We start from the raw sequence: 19,852 nt of genomic DNA, 5'->3' as shown, positions 1-19,852 counted from the left end.
AAACGATTCTGCATGTACTACTATTATTCCTCACATCGACCGACTCCTGCGTGCATCTGGAGTATTAAGTTCATGAAGAAAAGAGTAACATATTAAGTAAGATGACATGATGTAGAGGGATAAACTCAAGCAATATGATGAAAACCCCATCTTTTTATCCTCGATGACAACAATTCTATATGTGCCTCGCTACCCCTACTTTGTCACTGGGTGAGGACACCACAAGATTGAATCCAAAACTAAGCACTTCTCCCATTGCAAGAATTACCAATCTAGTTGGCCAAACCAAACGAATAACTCGAAGAGACTTGCTAAGATATGAAATCATGCATATAAGAATTCAGTGAAGAATCAAATAATATTCATAGATAATCTGAACATAAACCACAATTCATCGGATCTCGACAAACACACCGCAAAAGAGTATTACATCAAAAATATCTCCATGAAGATCATGAAGAACATGGTATTGAAGAAGAAAGAGAGAGAAGAAGCCATCTAGCTACTAGCTATGGACCCGTAGGTCTATGGTGAACTACTCACGCATCATCGAAGGGGCAATGGAGTTGATGTAGATGCCATCTGTGACCGATTCCCTCTCCGACAGATTACCGGAAAAGGCTCCCAGATTGGATCTCATGGGAACAGAGGCTCCCAGTGACGGAAAAGTATTTTTTTGGTCTCCTTTGGTATTTTTTTTGACCGAATGTCTCCTTTGGTATTGGGGGAATATAGGCCAAGGATTAGGGTTAGGAGACCTGCAGGGGACCCACAAGCCAGGGGGCGTGCTCCTCCCCTAGGGTGGGCCCTTCAGGCTTGTCGCCTCCTGGCAGGTCTCCTGCCCCCTTCTTCAAGTCTGGCAGGTTTCTTCTGGTCCAAGAAAAATCATTTCGGAGATTTTATTCTGTTTGGACTCCGTTTAATATTCCTTATCTGCAATACTCAAAAACATGAAAAAATAGAAACTGGTACTAAGCTCTAGATTAATAGGTTAGTCCCCAAAACAATATAAAATAGCATATTAGTGCATATAAAACATCCAAAACTGATAATATAATAGCGTGGAACAATCAAGAATTATAGATACGTTGGAGACGTACCATCTTCCGTGCAATGACTCAGAGTCCTTGAATTTGTTGAAAACAACCAAATATATTGAGTCATGTCTCTGTAGCTCCTGATTCTTAAGCCGACTTATGGAGGTGGCTTTCGAGTCTTCATACTTGGTTGTAGCATAAGACGGTGTAAAGTTGACAACTGAATGATGGAATTTACTGAAACTGCAGACGATTTGGTGAGTTGATGATCTTGTGATGCTCATCGTATATCTTTTGGCATGTGTCGTGGACAAATTGAGTTCATATGCCTCGTGACCCATGCTTTGTTATCCTCATGAAGTCCGACTCTCTTGGCTCCTCCAAGAACATTTTTTCCTTGGCGTTGGCTTTTGAATTACTGGCTAAATGATGGCCGGCTCAAATTGTAGCTTCTCCTAGGATTTTTCCTTCATGGCAAGCTCTTGTGTTTCTTTTGATATGTTGAAGTAGAACGCATCACAGGGATAACAGGCCAATGCGTCTACCCATTGAGCAACCTAGCGTGAGTATAAGCTGGTGTGTGTTTTGGCAATGTTGTGTAAGACATGATTCTAAATGTCAGTTTTTACTTTGCTTCAACATTGTTGAAGGAGACAGGCCGCTGGGGCGGCTTGCGTGCATCTGTAGGACGGCTTGTCCGAATACGCTCTGCTCCAGCGTGTTGGTATAGACCGGACCGCAGGGACTGCGACATGAGCACATCCATTGGGCGGCTCGTATGGGTGTAGGTATCCCTGACATGTTGATGAAGATTTGGAAGCAGCGACGGTGTTTGAAAACCAGTGCGGATAGCGAGTTGGCTATGGCGTTGTAATCCAGCATTGATGGCGAGTTGGCCGCGTCATTTGTAAGTCAGTTTGGACGGCGAGTTGGCCGCGTCATTTGGAGACCGGCGTGGACGGCGATTTGACCACGTTATTTGTAAGCCGGCGCAGACAACAAGTGGGCCAAATCGAGTGGATGTAGATCGTACCGTAGAGGCCGCGTCTTGCATGCCTCCGTTGGAAGATGTGGCATGAACGGATACTGGCACATGATAATATTGGCTCAAGCTCCATATCCACAATATCATATCACCTTTGTAGTGAGCACTTCTCCTACGCAGAAAAATATTGCAGACAAAGTAATTGTTCTCAAAATTAAAATTATACTGATAAAATAAATAAGGTGTATAGCACCTGGTATTTTTCACGGATTTTTGTGAGAAAGCTTTTGACGTATTTGATATATACCAGGCTGCAGGGGCGGCAACTTGCGCGCGTCCGTTTGGGTGGATCCATCGAGCAAGCGCGGCCCATGGCCCATTGATGTAGACCGGTCCGCGGGGGAAGATAGTTGAACCAATCACGGCATTGGAGGCCAGTGCGTGCACATGGGTCGCACGTGAGCGCGGCTAGTAGAGCCGGTCATGATGCTGGAGGTCGGCGCAGTCGGACGAGTAGCACACGACGTTATAAGCCGGTGCGGACGCGCGAGTCGGCCGCAGGGGCTGCATTGATGTAAACTGACCAACGGGGGCAATGAGTTTGCAGAATAATACTGGCGCACGCTCCATATCCACGGTATAGTGCCAATTTTTATTTTGAGGGCCTGTTCGGAGGTCCTCGGGCTCCGCAACCCCACTCCTGGAGTTGGTGGAGTAGCAACTAAAAATTATGGAGTGGGGGAAAGGGTGCTCCGTAGATCCTTAGATTTCATGGAGGTGGAGGATCACTGAATAACTCCTGAATAACTACCATTTTACTTTGTCTTGTGCAGGCACATGGACTGTGTCTTCTAGGGCTTGAGGTGCTCCGCGTGCACCATGGCAAGTGGACGATGCGGGAGTGCGAGGCCGGCTCATAGCATGGCTGACTCGAGGCGGGAGAGAGCCATGACGGCAGAGGCGAGGCCGCGTTGGAGGCACCCGATGCGGGTGATACAAGCGGTGTGAGGTAGGAGCCAGGTGAGTGCAGGCGACACTGGTTCACAGAGACGGGGTGGTGACGTCGATTCTGGCTTGGAGTGGGCGCGGCATGGCGGAGACAAGCACGACAAGTCGGGGCTGGCTTGGAGTGAAGCGAGTTTGAGGAGCCACTTTTTCTATGTATCTACCTTGAGAATCCATCAACATATGTGTGTGCATCGCCTCCATGTTTATCTGGTCGCCGGAATCAATCCAGGCGATTTTTCTGCCTTGTGTTCGGTTGGTTGAGGCCAAACTCATCGGGCGTCACTGCAATAGAATTTTTGTCCAAAAGGACCCCCTCGCGAACGTGAATGCCAGAAAAGACCACCTGCGAGTGCTAAAAAGGGAAAGGACCAGCTCCACGGGTGGCGGCAGGCGCGCCAGGCGGCACGTGGCACCTGCCGCCACGGCCCGAGGCGGCTGGGGCCTGCCGCCATGGCGCGAGGCGGCCCGCTAGGATTTCCGTTCCAGCGGTTCTGCGACGTAACGGCTAGTCAGTGGTGGGACATGCCGCCACGAGAGGAGGCGGCCAGGCGGGCCCTGCCGCCTCGGCAGTCGGCGGCCTTTTCTATGCATGACGGCGCTAATTCCCACCTGCTGACAGCGCTGATTCCCATGCTGTCGGCTGATTCCCACCGTCGAAATTTTTCCCGCTCTCCACCGACAAAACAGTGCCAAAATTTTCCCGCTCTAACTTGCCTGCGGTATTGGATGTAGTCCCTCTGTTCCAAAATATAAGACCTTTTAGGTATTTCACTAGGATACTACATACGGAGCAAAATGAGTGAATCTATACTCTAAAGATGTCTATGTACATCCGTATGTAGTTTATTGTACAATCTCTAAAATGCCTTATATTTAGGAACGGAGGGAGTTTATTTTTTACAGAGGGAGATTTCCTAAATATAAGTCTTTTAAGAGTTCGTACTACAAGAGTACATATGGATGTATATGGACTTATTTTAGAATGTACACGCGATAACGACGGACGAGCAGTGCAATAGTTTCCCGCCTAATTTTCCCGCGTTATTTTCCCGCCTAAGTTTCCCGCCAAATTTTCCCGCTGCAGTTTCTCGTTTTCGCGCCCTTTTTTCCCGCGTAGACATCCGGCAGAGCCTATAAAAGGAGGCAGGGAGTGAAACTCTCTTCACCATCAGCCAGACTTCAAAGCACCTGCACATCCATAGTCAGTATGAGTTTGCCTTGTTCGGATCAGAGCATTAGGCCTAGGAAAATGCAGAGTGCAAGCTTGCCTCGGGGGGTGGAAGCAGTTCGATGTTGCTACGGAGATGTGTGCAAGGTGAAGGAGGTGACGGATTTTTCAGATTGGTTGGGCATGAAGTTTTTCATGTGCGCCAATTATGAATCTGATCCACCCGAACCTATTTCTGCGTACGTCAGGCCTCCGGTATGCTCAAGTCATCCAGATTATTGTTATTTGATATTATTGTTTACTTGAATCTGATCCATCCTTTACTCTCCTCCTCCTCTCTGCATGTACTATCGTTGGATTGACACGGAAATGCCGGACTGGGCGGTGACCGAGATTCGTGAAAGAGGTCGCCGTGCATGGGCTAGCTTGGACTTGGAAGAGCGTCGTGAGAAGGCTGAAGCAGAGGAGAAAGCAGAGCAGAAGAAAGAGTGGGAAGATTACTGTGTGGAGCAGAGGGCTTTTCTTGATGAGATGAAAAGGAAAAATCAAGAAGAGAAACTTCGGCTGGAGGAGGTTTACAGACAGCGGGAACATGCCCGTGAAGCTGAGAGGGAGAGAAAGAGAGAAAGGGCTCGTGCCGCCAAGGCAGCAGAAGAAGCTGGTGATGGAAAAGGAAAATATCCACGTTGGACTCAGTAGATTTATTTTATTGTATGTTAAGTTGTCTTAGTTGTATCTTAATTTCTGCAAGTTGTATCTTAATTTCGGCAAATTGTATCTTATTTTCAGTAATGTGTATCTTAATTTCCGCAATGGGTATCTTAATTTCAGCTACGTGTATGTTCATTTTATCCCGCCATTTATTTCCCGCCTCGCTTTCCCGCCATTTTATCCCGCGTATAGCTTTGCCGCCATTTTGTTCCCGCCTCGCTTTCCCGCCCTCGCTTTCCCGCCCTCTCTTTCCCTCCTCGTTTTCCCGCCATTAGTTATTCGTCTCGCTCTGCTACACCTATAAAACCCCCTCCAAACCAAGATGGGTAAGGAGTGTGCTGAAAATGTCTCATTATCCTTTCGATCGTAGTTTTCATAGTGGTATGTCCGAGTGTCTTCTGCGCTTAGCTAGCAATTTCAAGATAGATAATAGAATAGTTTCATGGGACAAACTCATCAGTAGTGACATGCTACTGAATGAGGTTGCCCACGCATTAGCTAGGAAGGGGTGGCCTGCAAGGACATATGAGGAGATTTGGAAAGAACTTCTGCGGTTGAATGAAAGATGGAAGAAGAAAGGCCAACACATACGCGGTGGAGGTGGAGTAAAACATCCCTTCTTATGGATTGACGATAGCGAGGACGAAGACGATATCTTCATGCCGAGTACCAAGAGCGCGTCATCGACGAAGGCCAAGAGCGCATCATCGACGAAGGCCAAGAGCGCATCATCGACGAAGGCCAAAGTAGCGCTTCGTCAAAGGGCGAGAGCTCTGCATCGTCGAAGGATGACGACGACTTTATGTAGTTTTTTTTATGAACTCTACATCTTAATGTATCTTATTTTATGTATGTTATTTTATGAATCTTATTTTATGTATCTTATTTTATGGAAGCAACTTCAAATATATCGAGAACTTTTATTTCATGAAACTACATAGATGTCTTGTACGTACATCTGAAAGTTTGAAACTGACATAGAGAGATGCAATTGTTCGCACACATACATAGACAAATCACCCTATGCGACGATGACCAGCTAGCCTTGCCCGACGACCGGAGGGTGACAATCGATCAGGGGGTCTGTGTTCACGAAGACCACGATCGTACTGTCCCTCGTGTTCCTGTGTCTGCGACTCATGCATAGGTGGTGGAGTCTGAAATCCATATTGAGATGATGATTCTAAATTGTAGGTGAATGGCTGTGACTCAGAATTGATATAAGATGGACCAGTAACGTCCTGCCCGAAAAAATCATTTATCATTCCTGGGAGCGTGCATTGAGTATCATGGGTTTCTGTGAGTATTTTTTTCTGTACGCCACGCTGGGTATGTTCATCTCCCCATGATGGATCATTAATTTCCTGCTCCACGAAAAATTGTTTTTAAAATAAACTGTGTGTAGCAAAAAGATGTGTAAATAGAAGTTATGTAATTGCTTATTACAATTATACATACCTGACCGCTGTTGTAGCTTTGTGCTCCCTCTCTTGTCTCAGCCCAACGATTCTCCTCGGGCATCCTAATCCCTCGCGTGGGCAGATATGGCTGAGATCCTTGAGTGTGTGCGCCATATGCTGTATATGCATCCTGCTCCACGAAATGAGTCTGTTCGGGCGTCGAACCTAAATCTGGAGCATTTACCTGTGATGTCTGCACATGTATTGGTAGAGACGAGTCATGTCGTGGAAGTGTCGGCGTAGTATTAGGACCCTCTCCCCACCGCATGGACGACGACGGCGCCACACTCGGTCTAGCTGACCTCGGTTCCGGAATGTTGTACGCTGCAGTGACAACGTCGTTCTCTGTACCGCATCTCGTAAACCTTGTGCTGACGAATTCGCTAATTTTTTTAAAGAAGGACTTGCCTTTAGGATCAATTCCCTGGGCTCGCATTCCTTCCCTCGCCATCGCTTGTACTTGGGTGCAAATATCAATCTGAAAAAAATCGTTGTTCGTTGGTTAAATTGTTCATGAAATGATGGACCTGAATAGCAAGATGTTGATTATTACCGCGGAGTCACGATAGTAAGCTGATGATGTGTCCATCCGTCTCTGCAACTGTTCCATATGCGTTGGATGTGTTGGCATCATAGGTGGTTCACTCGTCAGTCTAGTACGCGTGCTCATGCGATACCATTTATAGTACGCTTCTGTCGTAGTTGCATCATACATTCTGCATAAATAAATTAACATTACTAAATTGACATCACATTATGTATTTTATAAGCACATAATTAAATTAACATTAGTAAAATTATCGTTGCTGAGGCACTATATTTTGTAGAGCTTCATCATTCCAGTGATTTATCCATTCAATGTTTTCTGCATTCCAGTCCACACCAGATCTGCCCATATTGCTCATCCTGTAATTATAGATAACAAAAAAAATTCAAGAATAGTTGATGGAATATCGATTTAGCTAGGTCACATCTTACTTACTTATGAGTTTCTTCGTCGATACATCTTGGAACCGGTGGTAGAATATGTTGATATAGACCGAACTGTCTCATGACACGGTCAGGATTATACGGTTCCACAAACCATAGATAAAGTAAATTGCAGCGAGTCATCCAAAAGGCACTATCTCTCACGTATTCCACTGGCATGTGTTGCGAACCAAATAACATATCAATGTGCGCCTCAGTCCACGGGTTCCATGTTATTAGCGAGTCGTTAAGAAGCTCAAACTGATCATGGTATATGGGGTAACAATTTTTTGCAATTTTAGTAGACCATTTTTTTCGACCCAGCATCCACCGACTGGACATAGTTACAACACCCTCACCATAGTTGTACGGGGTTGCGGGTTCTACTATCTGCGGTCGTCCTACAGGTAAGTATTCCTAGGACCACAAGTGTAGAAACTCGTAGGAGACACAAAGTAATGGAGTTTTAGATGTGAATGCAGTTTTTGAGTGGCATCACACAACCCTCGATATGTGTGAGAAAGCAAAGCAGAACCAAAGCTATATGGTGGATTTTGGGGTAAAGGTTCGTCTACTATCTTTGCGGCAAAATAGATGAGACCAGGCAAAACTACCTCCCCGTGAGAATTAGGAAACATCACACCGAAGAGCCACAACAAATATGCAAACAAGTGTCTCTTCGTTGTTTCAGGATCATCATGGGTAGATAAAATTTCGAAGTTAATACGAAGCCAGCTGAGTGGGACACCTCGAGGCGGACCAGAACGATCTGATATGGGCATTTCGAGCCTCAGACGGGCAGAGACATCTGCTGGCCAATTAGGAGAAACTCGTGGATGTACCACTGGCACACCTCTAATTGGTAAAGTTGTGATCATTGACACATCTTTTAGAGTAGGTCCAAGCTCTCCACATCGAAAGTGAAATGTGTGGGTCTCCGGTCTCCATCTATCAACGAGGGATGTCAAAAGGGATGGGTCGGCAGTAAAACTACCTCGACGAGCTGCGATGTTCGCAAAATGTAGGAGTCCATAAGCCTCAAGGTGTTCAAGGAACCGATTATGTATTGACCAGGGCGTCTTTACAGTTCGAAGCCGGAAGGTCTGAGGAGGATTTTCATGATTTGGATTTATGAAAAGCTGGCAACGGTGGTGGTTGTCGTGATAACCATTCAAAAGCTGGGGCATTTCAGCCATAACCTGCAATCACGATGAAATTAAATTAAATATTCCGAATATTACATCACGATGAAATTAAAATACATATTCCGAATATTACATCACGATGAAATTAAAATACATATTCCGAATATTACATCACGATTAAATTAAAATACATATTCCGAATATTACATCACGATGAAATTAAAATACATAGCATGATTACATATCACGTAGTGTTGTTGTTACGATACGGACACTCCCTACGCGGGTGACCAGCACACCTACATACGCGGCATCGCCTTGGTTCTCCCAACTGGCTATGGTCCATGTCATTGCGATGACGCCTAGACTGACGCCGTCCCTTGCTGGTTCGCATCAATGCGGGATCTGGAACCCATGTGGTGCCTTTTAGCCATAATTGCTTGTAGTTCGTATCAATGCCCCATGCCCAAAACTCACCGTTCCAAGTGTTGTACAAATTGTGCATGTTGAAGTATGGTGATACGTATGGCTCGACACTAATTTGTTGATCTGCAGCTGCCCGCAATACGTGACTGCAAGGATATCCCAGAAGCTTGGGCTTGTTGCAAGTGCACTCACACGAGGTTGCGCCAAGCGTCACAGCTTGTTTGTTTGCTCCCCTGTGGTGATCCTTCACAAACTTTGCTCGCACACTAACTTCCCATTTATTCCTAAGTGCATCTACCTGCCTGCACCCATGTCTTTGCGACTTCTTTGCTTTGTCATCAAGATGTCTTTGCATCTTCTCAGACCAGGTCTTGTTCAAATCAACTAGTGCCTTGGCAACGGTGACTCTATCTACAAAGTATGACACAGTCCGGTTCCAAGTTTCATCAATTAGTGCTGTGATAGGTAGTGCCCTCAGATTTTCATATTTACATTGTAATAACAACATCCATTACTTATCTTTTTTACATATAACAATTTAACAACATCCATTACATCTACGCATAATAATTTATATTGTACCATTTATCATGACACTACAACTATAAAATAAATAGAAGATGAATTACAATATGTCATTCATACCTCTGGTTTAAATAAGGATATCCTTTCGAATATAATATATCACCACAATAATATCAGCGAATTCCACCTATTTTCATATGAACAAAAATATTACACACATAATTATTTCCGTGCTAGCAAAAGTCTAAAAATACATACTGCATGCATATATATATATATATATATATATATATATATCACGAGTCATATTTCTACGGGGTTGACAAATTATCACATAAACAAATATATTACACACGCGTCTTGCATGTACTAATACTAATGGAGCTAACATATTATTACATGTTTTTTACAAAAATGCTAGTTACATAGGCATTTTTCCGGCTCCTTTCTAAATACCAGTTGCATGCAAACACGAACAAATCGTTAGTAATATATGAACATAGTCGACCTATTATCACATGAACACAAATATGAATAGAGTCTCATACCTTGATCTTCAACTTAGTAGTTCATATCGCATGAGAAAATAGTTCCACAAAAGTGATAATACAGTCCCTAAGACAAAAGATAAACACATACTTAGAAACTAATCGAACAAAATAAAACATCATGCATGCAAACACGACGAACAGAAATGTAAAGCTCTTACCTTGATCTAACTTTTTTTCAACTACAACGTCTTCAAAATAGTTCCATGAAAGTGATAATACACTTCCTAAGACAAAAGAAAGAACATACTTACAAACTAATCAAACAAAATAAAACATCATGCATGCAAACAAGACCAAAAGAAATGGAAAGCTCTTACCTTGATCTATCTTTTCTTCAACTGCAACGTCTTCAAAATCTAACTTTAAACCATCCAAAATCGCAACTTAAACCTTCATATGGACTTATTCTTGAGAAGAGAGTGAGAAAGAGAAAGAGAAGAGGGTGACACAGAAAGCAACGGGAGGAGAAGAGAGTGAGAGAGGAGGCAGCGCCGCGGTTCGTATATAAAGAAAATTTTCACATGGTTTCGTCGGTGAAGAGCGGGAAAAATGTGCTACTTTTTTGTCGGTGGAGACTGTCTCAGCGTAGGAATCAACGAGCCTCGAAATCAGCGCAGTCAGTGGAATTCCGTGCAGTCTGTAGATTTCAGCGCGGCAACAGTACTCGCCGCCTCCTCCCGAGGCGGTGTGTCCCACCTGGCCGCCATATGCCGAGGCGGCAGGGCCCGCCTCTCATTCCCGTTACGTCGCCGAGACGGGGGAACAGAATCTCCCGCGTGCCGCCTCGCCTCGTGGTGGCACCCCTGTCGGCCGCCTGCGCTCGTGGCGGCAGGCCCCAGCCGCCTCGGGCTGTGGCGGCAGGTGCCACGTGCCGCCTGGCGCACCTGCCGCCACGGACGGGTGGGGGTCCTTTCCCTTTTTAGCACTCACAGGCGGTCTTTTCTGGCATTCACGTTCGCGAGGGGGTCCTTTTGGACAAAAATTCACTGCAATAGGGATGAAACTTTTGGCCAACACCATTACGCTTGCCGGCAAGACCTCAATGATTTGCATCGGGAAGTTCGTCGATTGAGGCGGCCCATCTTGTCGCATATATCCGGGTGCTTTACTAATCAGTTGGCACTTGAGATTTTGCCAGTAGCAGTCGTAGAGACACCATAATTCTGGTGCGACACAAACCAGAGGACCGAACCATCATCCAAGATTGGAGAGTTTGCTAATAGCAGTTGGAATTGGAACCCGGATCCCCTCACGGGGTTCTTCTAGAGATAGCCGCGACACTGTTCGGATAAAGCTCTCGCCGCTGCCTGGAAATTTCCCCCTTATTTCTTTATTCGATCAATCTGTTTCGTGGATGCTTTTTTCATCTGATTCAATGAATTGAAGTTCATCTGGTAGTGCGGCTGCGGTAGAAAATTTACAACAAGCAATTGGAGTCGGTTGTCGATGTAGATCCGTCCGCCTCGGCTCATCTTCATTCAGACACTTGTGAGATTCTCGATCCCTCAAGAGCTCCCTCCAGGAATTCAACACCACTGTGCTTGCGCCCCACGGTGGGTGCGAATTGTCATGGTTTTTGTCACATCATATGACATCGTGAGAGAACTTAGGTGTGAGGCCATCGGAACTATGTGGCTGCTTGAGAGGGGTTGCGCGGAATCGAGAGACGCGAGTTTACCCAGGTTCGGCCCCTCTGATGGAGGTAAAAGCCCATGTCGTGCTTGTGTGTCATTTATGAATATCTCGATTATAAGTGTACGGAAACGCTACCTCTAGTCAAGGGTTTCTAATCTATCCATCTAATGATTTGTCTTGTCTAGACTTAACCTAACTTGTCCCTCTTGGGGTGCCATATCCCTCCTTATATAGGTTGAAGGGGTAGATTTACAAGGAGTCCTACTAGAACTTGGACTAGCTTCTCTTGAATCCTAATCCAGGTCTTGTTTCTCTTGGAGGGAATTCCGCCTCTTCTTGGGCTTCTCTATGAGACGCCTTCATGGCCTCTTCATGAGCCGCCTTACGCCAGCTTGCACACTCGGCCTTGGTCCTCGTCGTCTAGGTCGATCCGGTGAGCGGGGTGACCCACGAGCCGCTAGCTGATGGTCCGAGTCATACCTCCTGGCCTGGTCATACTGCCTGTCCGGGTCATACCTCCTGACTGGGTCAAACCATGGGGTATATCCCCGACACATGGGACGTGTGGTGGCACGTATATTGTTTTTCTATTTTTATGAGTAATGATGTCGCTTTATTGCTTAACCGAAGCATGGAAAATATCCATTGTTGGTCTAATGCCCACACTTTTAATCCATAACCCGTTTGCGATATTGGTTAGCAATTATTAATAATCTTCCGTTTGTATGTAACAAGGTAAAAATTACGTTAAAACTTGTCTCAAATTTGACAAAAAAGTGCAATACCACTTTGTGTTGGTCTCCATATGACAACACGATAGGTTTCATAAATTTCAACTAAGTTTTGGATTTACTAGATTTCAAAAAACAAGATTCTCAATGTTTGAAATTTCTTGCAAAGGGACTAAACTAGTGACACACATGTGTTTTTCCAATCCATTTAGGTGCACTATCACATGTGCATGTAGCTCAAATTTGATTCTTGCACATTATACCCCTAGAAAATCAATCAATGTACTAAAACTTCTTAATGACCTCTATTTTTTTCAAAATGAAAACGTCCCTCCTTTGGTCACATATTTCACCGCGGAAACTTTTAACATGCCTCGTAGTTGCGGTGGATGTGCGGTGTGTGTGTGCATCGCGGGGGGTGTGTGGAAGTACACTACGAGTCATGAGCCACCGTGTGGGATTGGCCGTTTTATGAGGTAGGTGCGACATCAAAATTGTTTATTTAGTTATTTAAAACATTATACAACCCTTTCATACATACATGTTTGGGCCACATGCAGTCGGTTGCTTTCCTACACGACACTGACTCGTGTGTGACGCTTTCTGTGGGCCCGCGAGGTCGCCATCCATCACTTTGACCTACAACCAATAGAGAAGTTAATTTGACCAAGAAGGTTGATTCTTATTTGTTTGTGTTGGGGTAGGAGTATATAGTACGCGTCAAAGAGGTGGGATGGGACCAACATATAACTACGTACGCGTCCATGAACACACCGCACGTGCCACATCAAAGTTGTGTGTTGGCTATTCAAACATCACATAACACCTCTTTGGTCCACACGCATGCAGGCGGTGGTTATCCTAGGACACTCACGTGTGACGCTTCCATTTGTGGGCCTGTGAGGTCGTCGTCTATGCATTCATCACTTTGGCCTACACTAGGAGAGGTTAATTAATATGACCATCAATGAGGATTCTTTTTGGTTTGTATTATGGTAGGAGCATATAGTACGCGTCGAAGAGGGGGAAGTGGTCCATCATATACTACGCTTCATGAACCTCGCCCTATGTGGGGACTTTACGATTTTCGAGGCATGGGCCACATCAAAGTTGTGCATTTTGGGAATTCAAACATCACAACCACACATACACCTCCATACATATGTTTGTACCACATGCAAACCAGTGGTGGTTGTCCTCCCGCACCCAATCACGCGATTATCAGCAATATAGATGCTTTCCATATCTAGGCCCGCTTGGTCCATCACCACTTTGATCGACAGCAAGAGAGGTGAATTTGACTTAGGAGGGGATTATTTTCGGGTTTTATTACAGTATATAGGCCATGTTCTGGGTTGACATGATATAGTATGAGCAAATGCATGTGTACGCATGAATCCCTCCCACCGGGTTAAACTGGGCAGCGGGCGGAGGGACAACACCACGGCATGTCATGAACGAGATATGTTACCATGGTGGATTCTTCTTATTTTGTTTGTGTTATCGTAGTAGCATGGTGAGATTCCAGACCTAAGTTTGAGCGCATAAGTACATACGCATGCATGAATCCCCGTCACTGGCTCGAAGTGTGGTATGTGCCCTTGGACCCACCTATCATACAACCAGGGACCCTCATGAGACTGCGAGTGGGACCCCCCGTGGATTTTTTTGTGTGCTTTGTTTTATTTATTCTCTGTTTGAACATATGCCATATAGGGAAAGATTCCAATTTTGTCTATGTCGATGTAACACCCTAGATTTTGCCCATTTCTTTTTCTTTTGATTTTAGTCTGGTTTTGCTTTTTTGTGACTTGATAGTCTTGGAACCTAAAGGGATCACCCTTGATTCCTCTTCCCTTGTGGCTTGCCAACCTCCAAACCATCCCAAGACCTTGTCATTTCCATCTTGAGCCAATCCCAATATTCTTTTCCCTGGGAATATTCCTTTTTCTTTAAAAGGAATAATCCTGTTTGCCTTGGGTTGTGAAGCAACCCCCATTTCTATCTTTCCAAAAATTCCCAAAATATTCTCATAAATCTCTTGGGTCATATCTTCCTCAGATATGACAAAATCTTTCCTCGCCATGTTCAAAAATATTCCTTTTCTGGTTCTGCTCTATCTGCTAAGTTGTGAAGCAAGTGCCCTTTATATTTGCTAGATTGCTCTCAAAATTTGTGGGCTCTCTGTCCTATCCATATCATTGCCTCATGCCAAAAATTGAACTCAATTTAGCTAGTAAATATTTCTTGGCAAATTTCCAAAGTTTCTGATCCAGAGGAAGCTTTGTGAAACAAGTGCTAGCTAGGAGTGTTCAAGTGAGTTGAAACTTTGCCATCGTCTCAATATGCTCAAATAATGCCTTTCCACCAAATGTGAGCATCACGCCTTCAATCATGTAACCATAGCATCAAATCTTTGTCTCTCGTCATTATTTTGGATTGTGAAGCAACTATATTTTATGTTGCTCCATAAATTCTGAAATTTCACTAGGACACTCTCTTACCTATAAAACCTCTCTCAACCAATTTTGAGCTCACCGTATTTAGCCAATTATGTCCAGTAATTTTCCTAAGATCCTGTCTAGTGGGATAGTGTGTGAAGGAAGTGCCACTTTGGCTTATCCAGATGGCATGAAATTTATACAACATCCTCACATGCCTAAATAATTTATATCCTCCAAGTTTCAGCTCCATGCAAGCAAGTATGTGAGTGCCACTTCATACTTTGCAATTCTTTCCAGAAGAGCCCTTTGAACTGCAAGTGCTAATTATATTCATTCAATTGAGCTGAAAATTTGCAGAGATAATCATCCTAGCATGTGATCACCCTCAGCCGAAAACCAGAGCCTTTCCCCAGCTGGATCTCCCCCACCCCACTCCAAACAGTTTGCTGCAAAATCTCATTTGATTATTTTTCTTCCTCCTTAGAGCCATCTAGTTGATTCTACCCTAGCCTCTTATCCATTTGAGCAGTGGTGGGTTTGTTTGACATGGAGTAAGGAGCAGTGCATTGCCAGAGCACGTAGTGCACGTGGTGACCATGCTGAGAGCAGGACAAAATGGCGCTCTGTGCATTCATGGCGACGGGAGCGCCTCTCCAGCAAGCTCTGGTTTGTCCGCGAGCGCTGGAGAGCTCCTCACCACACACGTGTGCCCTTCGGAGTCTTCTCCCCCTCGTCGCCTAGCCTGTGGTCAGCCCCGACGCCCTGTTGCGACGCGGTCGCGGAGCCGCCGTCTCGGAGCTTCGGCCACCGTCGCGCAGCTTATCCCCGGGCCTTTATAAGGTGTGCCCCGAATCCCTCCTCCAGCGAGCAACCTCCCAATCCCCCTCCCCTACTCGAAGGAGCAAGCTCCGGTGTCCAATTTCTCCTCTCTGGCCGCCATGGTCGTCGGCCTCTTCCCCCTAAATTGGCTCCGAGCCGAGCTCCTCCTCCACCCCTGTCATGTTCGGCGACTTCCCTTCTCGCCAGTGAACCTCTCCCTCCCCTCAGTTCGCTGTTGGAGGCCCTGTGCCTGCCGCTCCCTTCGGTACCCGAGCATCCATCCGCCATGGTCGGGGGCGCCGTGATGTGGTCCTCCCCAAGCTTCGCCCCCACGGGGATGGATGCGGCCCGTCGCGCTGGTCGCCCTGGTAGGCTGAGCGCCACCAGAGGTGGCCCGTGTCGCCGGTGGTCGCCATAGGGGCCGACCCCTGCCCCATCCAGGCAGGAGGCGACGTGGAGAAGACAACCCTGAGCCCCTGCCCATGGGCCCCGTGCAACACTGACACACGTGGTCAACCCCGAGCCCGCCCGTTGTTAAGTGGAAGCGCGTTTTTGAGAATACGCTTCCCTGCTACGGAGGCGTATTTCGGTTAAACTACAACCTAAAATATGTTTCCGTTTTCAGAAAACGTAATCTGGCTGGTGCGCTTTCGGTTTAAGCCACCAGGGGCTTCTCTGTGAATAAACTTTTTGCAGATGGGTCCCTGGACTTCAAACGGGCGTATCTTTTTGCTCGGGACACCGATTCCAGTGATTCCAAAGCCCACGTCTTCGTCTCGTCGAGCCTGTCAAGATGGTATCATTTTCACTATGTGATCACGTAGTGGAAATGACCATGTTGCCCTTGCCGTAAACAGCCACTCCTCCGAGAGAGAACTATTTCTGGCGATTCCTTCCACGAGCTTCTCGCACTTCTTCCCGGTGGACCCATCATCCCAGGCAAGCCACAAATCTCATTTGCTTAATTGCATTGAAATATCATAGTTTAATTAACAATTTTTAATCACAAGTACATCTGTTGATAGTCTCGAATCTGATTATGCACTGTCTGAATAGATGACTACCGTGTTGAGTACAAGACTGTTAGTAACTAGTATTTTACCCACTAGTTTACACCATACTGTTGAGATTACTGTCTATGATTACTTTGGGGTTTCAACCTATAGTTAATGGATATGAATCAACAATAGTGGCTTGAGCTTATTGGTTATCGGATTACTATGATATAGAAGTGTCAGTTATGACAGAGATACTATTCGGAGATAAGATAACTTAGTGGTTGATATAGAGTCACCTGTCCGGGCTCATCAGTGCAACCACATTTGCCGATATGGGACGGCCTTGACTTGGTCTGATTGCATGCTCTTTCACCGGTACCTCCAAAGAGGGAGGGTTATGCACGTGTGCTACCTTGGCCCGGTAGGCAGTGATAACCCTGTGAGCCAGTTGAGTTGTTTTGTGCGCACGTCCCCGTTTGGAATAGTTTAGTTTGGCCACAATGGTGGCAGGTGTCATGAGGACATAAGGATACCTAGGGCAGGACTCCGGGGGAAGATGAATGCCGGTGGTACGATGAAAGAGTAACGGGTCAGACAAGTTTCGTTGGAGCAATGCTGGTCCACCCGAATGGGATCAAGAGGTCAGTGCTCCATGGTGTGGGTAAAGTGTGCAACCTCTACAGAGTGTCAAACCAATTCGAATAGCCGTGTCCACGGTATTGGAAAGCCCGTCCAGACCTCAGTAGGTGTTCAACCGTAACTATGATATTAATGATGGAAGAACTCGTCTAAGTATGATATCAGTTGGGCATCATGCCGATGACAAGTCTCGAGGATATTTGCTAAAGGTTCTTGGTAAGATCACAAGAGTTGGTATCACCAGAGTATGATGAGAGTAGCCTGGTATAGTTATTTTTTGACTACCCCTTTAGTAATAGCAAATCTTTAACTAATCTTGATTGCTATGATGTTGTCTTGCCTTAATGCTAATGTTTGTTGTGAGCTTGCGAGTACATTCAAAGTACTCACATGGCTTGTCATGCCAGTTTGCAGGTCATGCCATGATTGCTTGATTGTCGAGGATTCCGAGATGTCAGCTAGGATACACGTTCCAGCCAGAGTCCCTATGGAGTGGAGTTCATCACATCCGACGTTGTTCCGCTGCTAGTGTAGGAATTACCGTAGGCACATGTAGTATCGCCAAGGCGATGTAATCTACGAACCCTTGTAATCTTTTCCATAGTAATCAAGAGCTGATTTGTTCTATGCCAACGGTGCCATATTCCAGAAGACTTGTCCTTGGGCTAGAATAGGGGGCGTTCCAGTTTCCTCTGAGCCGGGGTGCCAGAAGAGTTGGTATCAGAGCAGGTCCAGCTGTAGGACGCCCTAGACCTCGTAAGCATTAGTAACCGGTAGTATAGGATCTAGTTGGTTTGCTGCACTTGTTTGTTGCATTTGATTGTGCATAGCATGCATATAGACTAGATATCTTATTACTAGCGATGGATCTGGTGAGTGTAGGTGGCATCGGTTTCGATTCACCACATGCACTCTCCAGCTTGCATTCTTGTTCCTTGGTGTGGTATCATCCTCGCCTCAAAGGAGTGATGCCAAGGTGGTCGATCCTTTGTTGGATTCATGCACCACACCAATGCATTCTTTTCAGCCTCCCTATGGTCTCGGTGATAGACATGCTTCTATCCCGGATCTTGACCAGCCCTCTAGCTGCATTGGCAACCCTTACTGATCTTGCGTATCAAAAAAGGGCAATGCCCGCAAGCCCTTCTTTTCATAGTTATCCTTCTCTGCCATCCATCCTCTGGACGAGTACGGTTTTCCCCGTATGCTTGATGATGACGTGGTCGAAAACTCCTGTGTTCCGACCCACGATCACCAAGTTCGTCCTGTGTTCGGTGTTTTCTTCCGCTTTTGTCGTCCTAGTTTCCGGTTACCGGTGTTATGTTCCATATTGAGCACTCCTAACATGCTTGGGGTTGTTATGGGGACCCCCTTGATAAATCGATTTGGTTTAAACTCTTCTGGCAAGACCCAACTTTGGTACTCCATTTGCTAAACAACTTAATAAAAAGCATAGGGAATAACTACCCCGAGGATAATTAATCAACCCCCAGGCGAGTGTTCCTCATGAGTGTTGGTCCAACCCAGAGCACTATGCGGGGCCAATCTAGGGCAAATTGGGTGATTTCTATCGGGCCATCGTACGTGTCGCTTATCCGACATGCCGTGAGAATGAGGTATGCGGCTCTTATCAGGGTTGTTGCCATGTCGGGTTGTCTTGCTTGATTGGTTTTACCCTTCTCGATATATCTTGTGCATCGGATTCCGAGTATACTTTGGGCTATCTCATTGTGGAGGGTTTCCATCGGGAATCCGAGGAGATCACGGGTTTTCCGTGGTCGAGGTTTCCTATGCAGCTTGTGGTAGTTTGTGATGGACTAGTTGGAGCACCCCTGCATGGTTAAATATTTTGGAAAGTCATGCCCACGGTTATGTGGCAACTTGGAAATTTGTTTAACATCCGGTTATAGAGAACTTGAAGTAAACTAAATTAAAATATGCTAACTGCGTGCGTAACCATGATTGTCTCTTCTCCTGAGTTCCACTCTCAGAGCGGACACGGTGGGGTTATGTTTGTCGTAAGTAGGTGTTTAGGATCACTTCTTGATCATTTATAGTTCACGCCCATTTATGCTTAGACCACCCAATTTTAATTATGTACTCGTAAGCTAACCACCAAACATATGCTTAGTGTCGCTGTAACCTCACCAAATGACCATACCTCACCCATTAACTTAATTAGTCATGATATCTTGGTCACGAGATGTCACATCCCTGGATCCCTAACTAGGGTTTAGTATTTGTGCTCATGTTTTCTTCCTTTGCATTCAAGTATTTGAAACAAACTCCAAATAAGTGGTGAAACTCAAACCAAAAACCCTAGCCACCTCTTATTCAAAGGAAATTCAAATCTTGTCAAAATCAATGAACCCAAAATGGCCTTCTTAAAAGTTCAATATTTCTGATAAATATTGAAAACAAATTATCAGGGGAGAAAACTATTTTCAAAACACCCTTGGCATTTATTTTTAATTCAGAAAGCCCCTGAATTCAAACTTAAATTTGAATTCAAGTATTTATTCAAGTTTCAAAAATGTTGCAAACCTCACGAGTAGTTGGGAATATTCCAACTATCACTCAGGGCTTTTCAAACTAATTTTT

The sequence above is a fragment of the Hordeum vulgare genome, chromosome 6H (genome assembly GCF_904849725.1).
Source record: "Hordeum vulgare subsp. vulgare chromosome 6H, MorexV3_pseudomolecules_assembly, whole genome shotgun sequence".
Taxonomy (NCBI): Eukaryota; Viridiplantae; Streptophyta; class Magnoliopsida; order Poales; family Poaceae; genus Hordeum; species Hordeum vulgare.
Note: the sequence above shows the minus strand (reverse complement) of the source record.